The sequence below is a fragment of the Sinocyclocheilus grahami genome, unplaced genomic scaffold (assembly GCF_001515645.1).
Source record: "Sinocyclocheilus grahami isolate Dianchi unplaced genomic scaffold, SAMN03320097.WGS_v1.1 scaffold1175.1, whole genome shotgun sequence".
Taxonomy (NCBI): domain Eukaryota; kingdom Metazoa; phylum Chordata; class Actinopteri; order Cypriniformes; family Cyprinidae; genus Sinocyclocheilus; species Sinocyclocheilus grahami.
In genome coordinates, this window is record NW_015506354.1 from 160595 (window position 1) to 178406 (window position 17812).

The following is a 17812-nucleotide window of genomic DNA, read 5'->3' on the forward strand; positions in this document are numbered from 1 at the left end:
TGAAACCATACTGTAAAAATTATTTTACAAAGCAAGTATATAGTAGATTCTATGTAGATTCTAGTAGATTCTTTGTAATTATTTGTGAAATTGACAAAAACATTCGGAGGGAAAAGCATTGTTTTCAGTGCAGGTTAGTATTCTAAAAATACTAAATAAATAATAATAATAATTAAATTTATTTTATTTCAGTCAGTTGCCAATTCAACATTTCTCATTTTTGGTTAGTTTAAATTGAAGCACTAAAACAAAAAACAAACACTAAAAAAAATAAATAAAATTACAAAAATCACGTAAAAACTTTTAAATAAAATGAGCAATGTTTTTTATATTTTCCATTTTTTAAAATGGTATTTATGATCCTTAACTAAAATTAAAACCATAAAAACATTTTAATGATTTAAAATACAATAAACATTAACTGAAATTAAATAAATACAAAAAAGTTAAACTTATTTTGTCAGATAGTTGCAAGTTAACATTTCTCATTTTCATTTGGTATAAATTGAAATACTAAAAAAAAAAAAAAAATTATATATAAGTTAATTTTATAGCTATAGTTTTAGTCATCTATAATATCCCTACTAACAATGAACTAGGGCTGCACAATTAATCGAATTTCTAATCGCGATTACAATTACGGATGCCACAATTACGTAATCGTTCAAAGCGGCAATTAATCGTTCAAAGTCCACTTATGTTATTCTGAGTGCTTAAGATGTGTTTTTTTCTTTCTACATGTTATCTTAAGGGGTTTTCCATTGTTTTAGTTTTAGTGTTAGTATAACATTATAATACCATGCATATTTTTGATTTTTTAAAATTATTATTTAAAAGAAACCAATCCAATGTACAGTTAACATTTGAGGCTTAATGCTATAGAAAAGCACTAAAAGTTTTTCAGTTCGAGTGTTTTCAGCTTGTTTATTTTCATATAAAAATATGGCATGCAGTTGCATCAAACAATGGTATAAACATCATTCAATGTAAATTGTGATAATCGTAAATTAATAATCGCAATTACAATTTCAAGGGAATAATCGACTGATCGTTGTCATAATCGTGCAGCCCTACAATGATCAATTATATTTTGATTAACATTAACAAAGTTTAATAAATGCTGTAAAATACAAACACACACACGCAAACACACATCTAATTTTTTTATGTTAGATAATGCATTAAGCAATGTTCACAAATGAACCTAACTGTTATTCTTAAAAAATATTTTTCATTTTCTTTATGCAAAATATTAAGTGCAACATCAGTATCCAAAAATGTTCAGTAATCTGAGTGCACACCTAGAGTTAACTTATCATATACCCGTTCAGACAAAGACTTGTGGTTACGTGCGGCATGAAAACCTGCTGCACTGGCAGCGTTGTGATGCAGGTAAAGCAGACTCACAGCAGCTCAGTGTGCGTTCAGTGTGACGTAGCCTCTCGTTGAGCAACAGCGTGTGTGTGTGTGTTCAACAACGCTTTCATTCTGCTTGAGCAAGCTGTGGTTGGTTTGTGCGGTTAGAAATGACTGAGCGCTCAACTGTTCCCGCGCTCGCAACCAATTCAGTATTACTATTACTGTTCAAACGCTCTTATCTGCAGTCGGGCAAATGCGTTAATAAAAAACTCACTCCAAAACGACTCGTTAGCATCTACACTAGGCATGGGCCGGTATGAGATTTTGACATTATGATAACCTTAAGCAAAAATATCATAGTTTCACGGTATTGTCGTTACAGCTCTATGTGGGTTATTTTTTAAATGTTTTTGAGCAACATACAGAATATTAGGAACAGTAGACTGTTTATTTTTTCTTTGATTTGTTTCCTAAAAATAAAAAAAAATAAAAGACTGACATCTTTATTTAATCTAAATCTGTAATTACAGTTATTTAATTTTAGTTATACAATTCATATACATATTTATATCATTTAGTTATATAATTTCATATACATAATTTGATTTAATAATAACCCATTTTGAAGCAAAAACAGAATGTTCTGACTAGCTTTGTGAAATTATACTACATGCCTGAACGAAGCAAACCGCAGGAGCTCTGAATGAGATGCAGATTCACTCTCTGACAATAACAATCCAGAACTGAAAGGCGCTCCGTCTAATTTGATTATTGTCTTCTTATTTGGATCTTTTATAGACTTAAAGCACAAGATCAGATGATTCATATCAAATGACTGAATCATTAAAAAAAAAAAGCTTTATTTTAAAAAACAAGTACAAAACAGTCAAACTAACATTATAAATCTAGATTCTGATTGGATGAGACATTCACAGCTGCTGTAAAATATTTCACACACACCTGCAACACTTCATTTCTATTCAATTCAATATTACTCCTTTCAATAACAACTTCATGCTTTTAGCATATCTTATTACAAAGTGTACATCTATAGATCACAGCCTTGTTGCCGTTTCAGTCAAATCAAACTCTGACTAACACCAATAACTATGCCAACGGCCGATATATATAATAACAGACAACGTTTGTATGGTTAGTGAAATTAAATGATTATTCGACATTCAAAGACTTGTTTCAATTAAATTAATATTTGCTAAAAGCCGACGGTAGATGAGAATGCATTATAGCGTTTGCCTTCCTGTTACTAATAATATAAAAGTAAACGCTATAACACTTTTTCGTATATCGTTTAAGAGTTCTGCATAATTTATTAGTCAGAACTGTTAAAATAATGGAGATGAGAACGAGAGCTTTGTGTGCTCAGGTGCTGGCATTCTCAGTGCTTTCAAAATAAAAGTCCAGGAATTCAAAATAAAATATGGGTTGACATAGGCTATTGGGCAGAACAGAAAAAAATTGTCTGATGCCGATAATTAAAAAATGGCAAATATTGACCAACATATCGGCCAAACTGAAAAATATATTATCTGATGCCAATAATAAAAAATGGCAAATATTGGCCGACATATCAGTCAAACAGAAAAAATATATTGTCTGCTTTCTTCTATTGTTTTTATGGTGTCTTATTGTCTTTTTTTTGTGTTGTTGACTGTTTGTATCTTTGACATTTTTATTCTTTTATGTGTGTACATCACTTTGATAAACACCTGCTGTTTTAAAAAAAAAGTGCTTTATAAATAAACTTTGACGCCGATAATTAAAAAATGCCAAATATCATCTGACATATCGGCCAAACAGAAAAATATATTGTCTGATGCCGATAAATAAAAAATGCCAAATATCATCTGACATATCGGCCAAACAGAAAAATATATTGTCTGATGCCGATAAATAAAAAATGCCAAATATCATCTGACATATCGGCCAAACAGAAAAATATATTGTCTGATGACATAGGCTATTGGGCAGAACAGAAAAAAATTGTCTGATGCCGATAATTAAAAAATGGCAAATATTGACCAACATATCGGCCAAACTGAAAAATATATTATCTGATGCCAATAATAAAAAATGGCAAATATTGGCCGACATATCAGTCAAACAGAAAAAATATATTGTCTGCTTTCTTCTATTGTTTTTATGGTGTCTTATTGTCTTTTTTTTGTGTTGTTGACTGTTTGTATCTTTGACATTTTTATTCTTTTATGTGTGTACATCACTTTGATAAACACCTGCTGTTTTAAAAAAAAAGTGCTTTATAAATAAACTTTGACGCCGATAATTAAAAAATGCCAAATATCATCTGACATATCGGCCAAACAGAAAAATATATTGTCTCTAATGCCGATAATTTAAAAAGAAGCCAAATATTGGCAGATATATCGGCCAACCACTAATAGGCAGCTTTTGATGATATTCAATAAATCTCAATGCATTGGGCCAAACATAATTTTCTCTAGTAATAAATCAACAATGAATTACAAATATATTATACACATAGCCTAAATGTACTGTATTAAAATAGATTCAATGAAACTGAAAATGCAGTAAATTTTAATGATTAAAAAAAATTGGGCAAATAAAAAAAAGTGCATTGTCACAGATGGGAAAACTTCTATAGTGATGAAAATATACTTTGCATTTGCCGAAAAAGCAAAAGAAAAAACATGAAAAGAAGAAAAACATAAGCGTGTTCTTATGACTTTACAAAAGAGAAAAAAGATTAAGAGATTACACTGGAGAGAAGAGACAAAGAAGCTACATTTGCAGCCACAATATCAAAATATAAAAACCTTGCTACATTTACAATGTTAGAAACAGTCTGCTAAAGCTCTTTCTGATAACACAGAACATCTCTACGCCTGCCACAGGTGTGGACACGACAGTAAAGCCACCAAAACATCCCATGGGACCCGTCACAATCTGATGAGGATGAGTTCAAATCGGCAGGTAAATGCTTAAGAAACGTCATGGTCTAAACAGCAGCTGAGCACTAGAAAGAAAACCACCGGGCCGTCATTTACATGATCAGATGAGTTTATTTACTGAGCCTAAAGAACAAAAATGAGTCAACCACACAGCAGGCGAGTCCTTGTGAAACAGCCCACTGTGAGTTATGAATGAATGAATGAGCTCAGGGTTACCAACGAGGAGAGAGAAAGAGAGAGCACAGCAGCACACAGACAGTCGCTCGCCCAAAATAGACGCTTATTTGGATCCCTGTACGATCCTACACAGGATATCCTCTAATGATGTCTGCTGGCCAGAACGTGCACTACTTAGAGGGTCAGTTAATGGTCTGTGCGGTCTAAATAGTGAGGAGGCACTCTGCAGCGGCGGTATGGATTTATGAGCGCTCCCCGAGGGCAGGTGCTGCGCTTCAGGAAAGTGTGGGAGGATCAGCAGTGTGTCATCTTCCCTTTGAACACGTCCAACAAAAACGCAGCCTCACTAAGGGCCTCACCAACGCCTGAACCGGTGCTTAGCTATTCAAATCAACATTTATAGGTTTTAGCTGTGTTTGGTTAAGTTGAGCGCCCACATGCATTCACCCTACAGCAGAGAAATCAGCTCTGAGAGGTATTTTGAAACGAGCAGAATTTTCTAAATATGGAGATCAGCGCTGGTTTTCTTAGATAGGCTTGTGAAATTGAATTGGTGAAATATTTAAAGTTAGTGATCGTTTAAATAAAGTAACAATACATTTACATAGTCAGGCTTAAATGGTGCTGCGAGACATTACAATTAATTTGAACTGAATCCTGTTTTATTTTTAGTAATTTTTTGAACACACTATTGTATAATTTTTCCTATATAATGTAATGTAATATAATTCCTATATAAAAATACCATAAAATAAAACGGTATACAAATGGAAATTGAGATGTTCCTACAATTGAAGTAAAAATACAAAACTTAAATATTGGGTGAAATATACAATTTTTAATTAGAATTTAATTTGAAAAGATGATAAATAAACAGAAGCTTTTTTTTTTACAAGCACTATTTATCCTGGTTTTTATTAATATTTAGATTTAGCTTTTTTTATTTTCATTTTTTTAAAGTACTTTCGTTACGCAATTTTATCATTCGTATTCGTTTTTGATTTTGATTCTATATTATAAATACCATAAAATAATGCATAAGTATGCAGATAGATTTATGGGTAAAATATAACAAATATTAAAGGTAATAAAGTAACAATACAGTCATATAGTTATGCTTATAATTTAATTTTAGTTTAATTGTTAGTAATTGTGTCATTTATATTAGTTTTGGATTTTTTAGCACCATTTTTTCTTTATTATAAAAACTATAAAATAATGCATAAGTCTGAAAATTGGGATGGGGATAAAAAGACTGGGATAAACAGTTAGAATGAAATGTTTTAATGGTGCTGTTAGGCAGGACAGCATGAATTTGGGTCAGAACTGAACTAAATGTTCTTCTGTCCTGTGCATGTGACTGATAAACCACACATGACCCACTGGCCTCTATATGCATGTTTTTGTGTCATCACAGTTTATGCATCAGTTTAATAATCAGGCAATAATCAGACTGAAAGGCCTTCATGTAAATAACAGAATAAAAAAAAAGAGTTGCCCAAACTTTTTAATATAAAGGGACAAAAATTAAACTTGGTTGAGGGCTGTGGGACAAAAATAAATGCATTAAATCTGACTACATTTTTTTTAAATAATTTGAAATTATTAAACAATTACACATTTTAATGATTAAATAATTAAACAAAAATTTAATTTTTTTCTTTACATTTTTAAATAATTTTTTTAAATCAACTTCAAATTGTTTTTTTTTTTTTTTCCATTTTACAACGCAAAAGTAAAAAAAAAAAAAAAAATTAGAAAAGAAGTTTTAATGGTGCTGTTAGGCAGGACAGCATGAATTTGGGTCAGAACTGAACTAAATGTTCTTCTGTCCTGTGCATGTGACTGATAAACCACACATGACCCACTGGCCTCTATATGCATGTTTTTGTGTCATCACAGTTTATGCATCAGTTTAATAATCAGGCAATAATCAGACTGAAAGGCCTTCATGTAAATAACAGAATAAAAAAAAAGAGTTGCCCAAACTTTTTAATATAAAGGGACAAAAATTAAACTTGGTTGAGGGCTGTGGGACAAAAATAAATGCATTAAATCTGACTACATTTTTTTTAAATAATTTGAAATTATTAAACAATTACACATTTTAATGATTAAATAATTAAACAAAAATGTAATTTTTTTCTTTACATTTTTAAATAATTTTTTTAAATCAACTTTTTTTTTTACAATTTTACAACGCAAAAGTAAAAAAAAAAAAAAAAAAATTAGAAAAGAAGATTTTTTGAAAATGCCGTTTGGTCATCTCTGGACTAAAAGATCGATTCTTGGGATTTCGGAATCAAAATGAGAATCAATTAAAATCGAGAAATCGATGTTGTCAACCCAGATCTAATGTAAACATGCCTAGAGTCTGATAATGGATAACAACAATCAAACACACACACACACACACACACACACAGCTCAAATGTGAGATCTTTGGTCCGAAAATCGGGTCATTTGCCTAATAGCGTGAGTCACAAAAGTTCAATGAGTTTCAAAACAGGCCTGTTTTACCAAATTCTAAAGCAGCATCACATGCATCTTTTGCATTGAAACAAGCTCAGTTAATACAAATACTGATTATAAATATGCTTACATTTTATTAAATACTAAAAAATGCATTTAATGAATTCTAATTAAAATGGTTGATTCTACCCAATATTTAAGTTGTGCATTTTCCCAATTTGCTTACTTATGCATAATTCTATTGCATTTATAATACAGAATAAATAGTGCAGGTAGTGTGTGCACACTAAAAGTGCACAATGCTGGACACTTCATTGTAATGCAAAATTCATACACTTGAGTACATAATGCACAGTGTATAGTACATTATTTGGGACTTGTAAGGATGTTGTGAATGGTAAATTGTGAAATGACCGTACACCCTGTTCATGGCACTTTCTGTCAGTCATGTGGCAGGGATTTGAGGTGCGATGCAGGGCGTTCCTCCTTCACCGTTTACCTGACACAACAGGCAGGTGCGCATACCTTACTATACAAGGACAGACTTGCTTTTACGGGCTGTTTTATGAATGCAAGCACGAAGGGTGGCCTTACTAGAGCATGTTGGGACCTAGAGCGGACACACTGGTTCTTACGGGACGCACGCTTCTCCAAATGACTGCTTTTCCCAGGAGGAAAAAAAACTAAACCCAACAACACAGGGTTTAAAGCACCAAAAGCTCTCACGTCCAAGCCAGTGCAATTTTACTATTATTTATGATATTTTATAATTTAGTGCCTCTCTCTCTCTATATATATATATATATACTGTATTATTATTATTCCAAGTCAGTGCAATTTTACTATTACTTATATGTTGTTTTATTTAGTATTATATATATATATATTAGGGATGCACCGAAATGAAAATTCTTGGCCGAAGCTGAACAAAATGAAACACTGGGCCAAAGGCAGAACAGCGAACACGGTTTTTCACATTTTTTCCCATAATTTTGCCAATTTTTTTCACCATTGCATAAATTAAATATCCAAAATGTGCTTTAAAAATATTTACTTAACACTGAACATTTTTTTACATTCTAGCAGACATTATACAAATAAAACACAATTTAACTTAAAATGAATAAGTTAGTAAAATAATATTGTTCGGCCATTTTTTAGATCTTTGAATCTCATTTTTGAGATTCAGGCATGTATTTTTTACTGTACAAATAAATGCATTTTTTTAAATTCACCCCTAATATATATATATTTAATATATTTTTATTTTAATATTCAAAGCCAGTGTAATTTATATTTTAGTTTTATTTTAAGTGTATATCATATTTTTTTATATTATATTTATTATTTATTTTAATAAAAAATATATTATTTATTCATATTTTGATTTAGCTTTTATTTGTATATTTTCAGTTTTCAATTTAATGTTAGTTTAATTTGTAGTAATTTTGATATGCACCTTTGTCACTTTTATTAGTTTTTTTTTTATAGTTTTATTTAGTATTATATATATATATATTAGGGATGCACCGAAATGAAAATTCTTGGCCGAAGCTGAACAAAATGAAACACTGGGCCAAAGGCAGAACAGCGAACACGGTTTTTCGCATTTTTTCCCATCATTTTGCCAATTTTTTTCACCATTGCATAAATTAAATATCCAAAATGTGCTTTAAAAATATTTACTTAACACTGAACATTTTTTTACATTCTAGCAGACATTATACAAATAAAACACAATTTAACTTAAAATGAATAAGTTAGTAAAATAATATTGTTCGGCCATTTTTTAGATCTTTGAATCTCATTTTTGAGATTCAGGCATGTATTTTTTACTGTACAAATAAATGCATTTTTTTAAATTCACCCCTAATATATATATATTTAATATATTTTTATTTTAATATTCAAAGCCAGTGTAATTTATATTTTAGTTTTATTTTAAGTGTATATCATATTTTTTTATATTATATTTATTATTTATTTTAATAAAAAATATATTATTTATTCATATTTTGATTTAGCTTTTATTTGTATATTTTCAGTTTTCAATTTAATGTTAGTTTAATTTGTAGTAATTTTGATATGCACCTTTGTCACTTTTATTAGTTTTTTTTTTATATTGCAATTCAGGTTTAAATTTTTTTTTTCAGTTTTAGATTTCAGGTTTTATTTATTTCCATTTAGTAATGTTAGTGCTTCAACTTATTTCAGTTGTTTGCCAAATGAGCACATCTAATTTTCATTTTAGTTTGTTTTTCATCTAATATTTTTATTTTATTGTATTTCAGCTTTATTTCAATGAACAAAACAGTAGTTTTCAGTAGTTTTAGTTAACTATAATAACCCTGGTCTGAGCTGAGAGTTAATTGGTTATTAGCTGGAAATCAAAGCACATGAAGTAAGAGTTTGTCAGGAGTAAGCAGATTAGTGCACTACTTCAGCTGTTTAGAAGGAAATAAGGCCATGTGTGATTGACTGAGTCAATGAGCTGAAGTCAAACCCGAGCTGAAGCTGTGGGAACCTCCTGTCCGCCGCAGCCAACACACGGAGGAAACCTGAGAGCGCAGGAGCCGACGGGCCGTTCTCACAGTCTCAGACGGCACACGCAGATGCTCCAACACGCACACATGACAAGAGCAGAGGGAAACCCAGGCCTGCATGAATTATTAACCTCTTTGTAACCGTCCTGTTGGTGCGGTCCGGAAAAGAGCGAGAAACAGAGAAAGAGTGACGAATGCATTAGTGCACTTTTTCAGTGGTGCTGGTTCCTGCAGTATATTTCCCTTTAATTTTCCCAGAAGGGATTTTTAAAAAGTCTTTGTTCAAGCATTACAAGCCATGAACCAAAACAACCAGCTACGAGGAGAATCACAGCATTACAAACTTTTTAGATTTGAGGCCAAAAAGTAAATGAAAATCGGACGGAACTACAATCTCATTAAGCAAATTACATTAATTGAATAAAAAAAAATAAAAAAAAAGGAGAAATATAAAAATATGAATTAAGTAGGATGGGGTGATTTGTGCAAAAAAACAAATCATGATAAAATTTTTCATATCAGTTGATTTCGATAATTATCACGATAAATTTCAAATCTTTATTTCTTTCAAGTTTAAAGGCAGATTTTTGCTTCTAAGTGAAAGTTGTAGAAACCAGAAGGTTAATTGTGCTTTTAAACGACTCTTTATGATCAGAACATGTCACGCTTTTGAATTCTTTACACTTTTCCAGTCATTTTTCCTTTACTAAATAAATATCTTACAGAAGAATGAATTTCTTAGTTTCTGCATGTTCTAATGAGTGATATTGTTTCAGGTTATGACGCAGGTTTGTGTTGCTGACTTTGCTGACGTGTATCTTCAGCACAGTTTGCAGTGCAGGCTGTAATATTAATAATAGCACATTATTTGTCTCTTAGAAATGCACATTTGACAGCAGCTCGAGTTTGGATGAAGATTTAAATTCATGTTCATTATCATAAACAGCAACATCTGTAAAAATTGTAACAACCTCATTTTTATGTGGTGAAATTTAATTATTCTGACTGTTTGCGTTTTATTCAAATTAACCATTGCTCTTCCACAGTAGCCTACATTTAGATCATGATAAAACCACACATACAGCACCTCAATACCATGTTAAAATATAACTATATGAACATTTATCAAACTCTTCATATCGTTTTATCACCCTAATTCGCCCGAGTTTAAGCTATTTGTTGTATTTATAGAAACAATGCATTATAAGTTCATTGCGAAATGCATGTAGAAATATTTAAGTACTCTGAGTGCGTAGGGAACCTGACTCGATTACATCATTTGCAGTGCTTCATGGGAGTGGGTGGAGCTTTGCTCACTGCAACTCTCTGATTGGTGGAATTTCTGTAAAGCATGATGGGTAATGTAGTTTTTTCACCATGAATTCTGCAATTAAACAATTATTTTAGAAATACGTTGAATTAACGCGAACAGATGGTTCAACAAAAGCAATCGATTAACAACCTTAATTGCACTCATTCCACTTCCGAAACTCATTAAATGTCTGAAAGTACATCAAGCCACTTTTGTGTTCTTCTGTGCCACCTCTACAAATTAATTTTGTTAATACTGATTTCATTTGATTTTTAACTTGTTTCTTATTCTACTCTTATTCTGTCGTTTTAATTAAAATTTTTAAAAAGCTTATAAAATATAATTTAAGAATTTGACAAAAGATGACATACTTTTAATAAAGTTAGAGGAGTCAAATATTACCTCGTAATGGGAAGGCTACTTTTTGATAACATTTTGGATTATTGATTAGAAGGTGCTCCTAAAATTTTGAATGTGCTCCTAAATTTTTTAAGTTAGGAGCACAAGTGCTCCTAAAAAGAAAAGTAAGCGTCGAGCCCTGGTCAAAACGCATGTCAACATCATGCAATGAAGCCCTGTCTCATGTCAGCATCACCCAATGCAATGGTATTTATTTACTGTTATTTATAACATACTATAGTTTTTATTAATATTTTGATTTGGCTTTGATTTTATATTTTTAGTTTTCAGTCATTTAAGTTTTTATTAAGTTCATTATGTGCTTTTATTATTATTATTTATTTTTTTTTAAGATTCATTCTAATTAAGATTAAGATTTCAGGTTTTATTTATTTTTCATTTCAGTATTAGTCGTTATTTATTTCATGCAGCATTACCAAGTGCAATGCAGTGATATTTTTGCATTATTTATATACTATTATAGTTATTTATATTTTTAATTGGCTTTTATTTTTATGTTTTCAGTTTTCATTTTCATTTTAGTTAAATTTTTTGTAACTTTGTTATGTGCTTTTGTCATTTTGATTAGTTTTATTATCATTTTTTAAAGATTACTTTTCAGGTTTTATTTGAGTTTTAATTTATTTATTTATTCCATGTCAGCAATTACCCAATGCAACGCAGTGTACAATTTCAGCATTATTTATATAGTATTACAGTATTTGTATACTATTATAGCTCTTTTTAATATTTTTTAATTAGCTTTTCTTTTTGTTTTCAGGTTACATTTTAATTTTAGTTACTTTTTTTTAGTACTTTTGCTATGTGCTTTTGTCATTTCAGGTTTTATTTTTTTCATATTTATTTGTATTTATTTTCACTTAAAATTATTCTAGTCATTTTCCAGGGCAACATTTCACATTTTCTTTTTGTTGAAGTTGTTAATCTAATAATTATATTTTAATTCATTTCAGCTTTATTTTAACAAAAATGCTTTAGTTTTAGTTCAAATAATTTTAGTTAACAATAACAATCCTGATGCAATGGAGCAAAGCCTCTAGGAAACATAAAACGTGTGTTCAAGTGCTGCAATGTGATGCTCAAAGTTCAAGCAAACTTAACTTGGACTGTCCACTATTCAATCTGTTCAATTTGGATGCTGTATTAAAAAACTGGACAGACTGCAACAGAATAGAAAACAGCACGATGCACGGCCAGATGCATGCATATACTGACTAACTCAGAGAATATTTACACTGAATAATACTTGGAATTCAACAGTATTTGTCTCAACATTTTCAAATTCGTTCCAAAAGCACTGGTTTGGCTGTAGTGCTGGTGTTTTACATTAAGAGATGCAATGTGTCAGAGAGGGCGTGCTAAAAGTCCAACAGTCTCTGAATGGCATGCAACAAACCCTGCCAATAATTAATAGCCTGTAAAGCACCATCATTAAAAATATTAAAGCTTAGGCTAGGCTACTTAACCATCCCGACCCGTCACGTGAGTCACGTGAAAGGACCTAAAGGGCTAGTCAGACTCCAGCTTATACACAACAAACAGCCATCTCTGATCAAGCCTGGCATTCCCGTTTCACAGCCGAGGACACGACGCAAGCAGAGAGAGCGAGAGCATCAGCAGTATGAGTCACCAACATCAGCTCATAAAACTCAACAGCTTCTGTCCTGCTTCCCAGCGTCACACTGCCTACACACTCGGCCTGTTGCACGCTCGTTTGTGATGCTAATGGCCTTTAATTTCACGCCGCTGCGTCTCGTACTTCAGGTAGCAGGAGCCTACATGCAAACGGAGTGAATTATATTCCTTTCAATTGATTGTCAAGGTGCCCAAGGGCGATTTCGACATATGACGGCCTCTCCTACACGCCGTCGCCCACGCAGAGCTATGAAAGGCATGCCGGTTACGAAAGAAATGAAACATCAGTCAGGATCTCCTCAGCTAGACGCTGCCTTCTATGGATGTCAGATGCTTCGGTACCGAACGCATACTAACATACAAATGCAAACATATGATGTGATATCAGTCCAGTCCTTCCACAATACACCGATAAATGCTCACATGCAAATTTGCATGTAAACTAGTGTGCATTTCTTGGTCAAAATGCCATTTTGAGGCATCTTCGCACAGCTGGGTTAATGCTGCTCTGTGCCTGCTCAAAATTCAGTGTAAAGATGCAATGCTGGATAAAAGCCAGTCTAAATTATGCCTGCTCTGATCCATATAAAAGCGCACAGTTGTATTTGTTGTGTAAATGCATTCATACATTACATAATGCATGAATATCCAACATCAAACTGTCTACATCACAAACTTTTGATCGTGGTATCCCAAACATTGTTTCTATTACACGAGGCGCAACGTGATGTAAACAAACAATGCTTCATTCAATATCGTTCATGTCGCATCTTTATTGTTATGTCAGACCTTTCAAACATATTTGCATTACACTGCCTCCTTCACCAGTAGTGGTATGTAACATATTTTATGTTCACCTGCGAGTACAATTAGTTTACCTGCTGTTAACAGGATGATAAATCTAATACCAAATTGAGTTCATGACTTCTTCCACTTGTAACAGTGTTTCTGCTCGGTCCCCTCGCCGTATCGGCTCAAATGCATGAGAAGTTGCACTTATTTTGGGCTCAACAGTCCTTCCAAGTTCGTCTTCCTCCATTTCAAAACGTGTATGTTCAAACAGTCAAGAAATGCTTATATTTCTTCACTGGGCAACAGAGAAACCAGCCCCGTGACGTCACACGCTGTGGTACTGTGAGACAACGGTGCACTTGCTCCAAAAGCGATAACAAAACATCCTTTTTTCTTTAAAATGGTTACATTAATCGTGTTTGTTATATATTTTTTAATTAAAGTGGAAACCAGTTTACTAAATAATGTGAACCTGACTGACTGCTTCACTTCCACTCTAAACAGTCACCTTAATGCCACTTCAGAGGCGCTTCTGTACCACCTTTGCAGTGTAAACTTGGCATTAGTGAGGTATTAACAGCTAGTTTTGTCTTAATCGAGTTAATGCTGCGCTGTGCCTGCTCAAAATTCAATGCAAAGACATAAAGCAGCATAAAAGCCATACTAAATTAAGCCTGCTCTGATCCACCTCAGGCCCTCGTATAAAAGCACACAGTTGTATTTATTGTGTAAATGCATTCGTACGACTTCTGAGCAGCATTAAATAGTAACCTAAATGCCACTTCAGAGGCGCTTTTGTGCCACCTTTGCAGTGTAAACTTGGCATTACTGAGGTATTAGCTGCTAGTTATGTCTTAACTGAGTTAAGGCTGCTCTACGCCTGCTCAAACTTCAGCATAAAAACTTAATGCAGCATAAAAGTCAGACTAAACGGAGCCTGTTCTGACCCAAACACTTGCTGTAAAGACACCTAAATTCAACTTTAGAGGCACTTCTGTGCCACCTTTGCAGTGTAAACTTTGCATTGGTGAGGTATTAACAGCTAGTTTTGTCTTAATCGACTTAATGCTGTTCTTTGTCTTCTCAAAATTCAGTGCAAAGACAAAGCAGCATAAAAGCCAGACTAAATTAAGCCTGCTCTGATCCACCTCAGCATAAAAGCATACGTTATGCACTCGTACCTCATCTGCGCAGCAAACACTTGCTGTAAAGACCCCTAAATGCCACTTCAGAGGCGCTTCTGTGCCACCTTTGCAGTGTAAGTTTGCCATTAGTGAGGTATTAACAGCTAGTTAATGCTGCTCTGTGCCTGCTCAACATTCTGTGTGAAGACGCAATGCTGCATAAAAGCCAGACGGACTTATGCCTGCTCTGATCCACCTCAGCCCCTCGTATCAAAGCACACAGTTATATTTGCCGCGCAAATGCATTCGTATCACCTCTGAGCAGCATTAAACAGTCATTTAAAAGTAATAAACACTAAGCCACATCAGACTCTGACTGTAAATGACATTGCATGCAAAACTTCATGTTCTATTGTTTTACAGCATTAAATTTTCCCAGTCCTGATCTCGCTACTGAAATCCTGTCTAGTCAAGCGGGTTCATCTGTCACATGGCCAGCTCAGTTTCCGCTCACACTTTCTGTTTGTCCTTCATTCAACATGCATAATAAAACACGCAAGCCGCATAGAGCGACTGTACGGACGTCCGGGTAAACGACCCATAAACGCAAAAGATATTCCCACAGCATTCATTAATCAATCGCTGCCCTTTAGGACTAAATATCTCATCTCAAATCACACAGAAGTGCGCTTCAAGGACTTAAAAGTAGTAAAGTATGACATTGCACAAGGGTGCGCAGAGGTTCGGCCACTATGAGGATGCAAAATAGCCTGCAAATAAAATTAGAATGAAAATATAAGTGATTCAACAGAGCAGGGTTATTATAGTAAACTAAAACTAATACCATAAAAAAACATTTTCAATAGTTGAAATAAAATACTTTAATTGAAATTAAATAATATATTAAACTTTAAACTATTTTTTTTAAATTTTATTTAGTTGCCAACATTTCTGGTTTAACTGAATGTACTAAAATAACAATCTAAAATAAAAATGTATAAAAAAAACTATATAACATATTTTAAAAATAAAATAAAAAAAATAATTTAATTTAATATAAATATGTGACCCTGGAGCACAAAACCAGTCATAAGAGACGATTGTGAAATTGAGATTTATACATCATCTGAAACCTGAATAAATAAGCTTGTTATGATCGGACAATATTTGGCTGAGATACAACTATTTGAAAATCTGGAATCTGAGGGTGCAAAAATCTAAATATTGAGAAAATCATCTTTAAAGTTGTTCAAATGAAGTTCTTAGCAATGCATATTACTAATCAAACATTAAGTTTTGATATATTTACAGTAGGAGATTTACTAAATATCTTCATGGAACATGATCTTTACTTAATATCCTAATGATTTTTGGCATAAAAGAAATTAAAAAAACAATAACACTGCAAAGACAGAGTAGTGCTGCCATAGGTGTGAACCAGACAGTCCACACTAGATAGTCACGAGCAGCCTCGCAGAGGAGTGTCCAGTGTTTAAGGACTTCCTCATAGTTGACGATCGAGTGTGTGGAAGCAGATAATGCAGACGGACGATGACAGACTGCTTTACTCAGAGCTGCTGATGTCACTGCAGCCGCTGACGGCATCGTGAGAAATCAGACACAAACGAGAACCTCACAGAAAAACACTAAATGTGTTACATTTCATTCCGTTTTACACTTGAAAGTAATTAAGCCTTTTTGTTTGTATTGCTACATTATTTTCATGACAATGTCTGGATGCTTACATTTTGAGTTTGCTATTTTCTATTATGATTATTATTAGCCATTACTGTGCTAAATCATGAAAATGACTCCGTCCAGACATCTTTTTTTAAACAAGATATTGTATTAATATGTAAAAAAATAAAATAATAATAAATATATATATATATATATATATATACATATATATACATATATTAATCTGTAGTCATTGTAAAAATAAGTTTTGAATATTCATGGATCAAGGAATTTATAGACCAGGGTCTGAAATGCTGAAATAAACTGATTTTAAAAGATAATAAAAAATAAAAAGAGCCCAGCGAAGTATGAAATAACATAGGAAATGTATATGGGTAATTTTAGACCCATGTTGTGCATTAGAAGGGGTTCCCTTTCATGGGAACTTCGAACTGCGTCCTCTAGGGGTCGCTATGGGGAACGCCTCGTCGTGACCCGTGTCTGAAGCTCTGTTAAACTACTCTGTATTTCTCATGTCATAATATTTTTTAAAGCAAAAAATTTAATTTACAATATATAAAATGCATATAAATAAAGAATATATATTTTTATTTGTAGTTTTTATTTTTCAACATTAAAAATTAACATCAACATTATACATAAAATGTCCCTTTTTTGTCAAGAATATTATTTCATTTATAATATATATATATATATATATATATATATATATATATATGTATGCGTGTGTGTAAAAATATATATTTTTATATTCTGTTAAACTACTCTGTACAGTCATAATATTTTTTTAAAGCAAAAACTACAATATATAAAATAAATATAAAGAATATATATTTTTCATTTGTAGTATTTATTTTTCTTAATTTTCTTTATGCAAAATTGAAGGAATTTATAAATATAAGCCAATTTAAAATACTGGCATGATATATTAAAATCTACTTTTATACATAAAATTTCCTTTTTATCAAGAATATCATTTCATATATACATATGGTGTTAAAAATAAACTTTATTTTCTCTATGCAACATACTATTTATTATTTGCGTATAGGACAAAACTAACATAGATTTAAAATTCTACATGCACATTTTTAGAATTTAAGGAATGTAAAAACTATTCTGTTTCTGTCTTCACATCCACCTGTCAAGAACACGGCTTGATCACATTACAAACCAAAAATAAGAGATATTATTTTCTCCTTGTCGGTTCGAGTCGCAGTGTGGATTGAGTTTCAGGTCCGGAGGAGAGACACTCAAGTTTTTGTGCCACTGCGGTGTATGTGTGTGACAGTGTGTGTGTGTGTGTGTCTGTGAGTGAGTGTGTGTGTG

At 32.3% G+C, this 17812-nt stretch overlaps 1 protein-coding gene across 1 annotated transcript in view; it reads right to left on the bottom strand.

Moving 5' to 3' along the window:
- The window catches only part of LOC107567626 (striatin-like), a 56150-nt gene that overhangs the window by 37454 nt on the left and 884 nt on the right, over positions 1-17812 (bottom strand).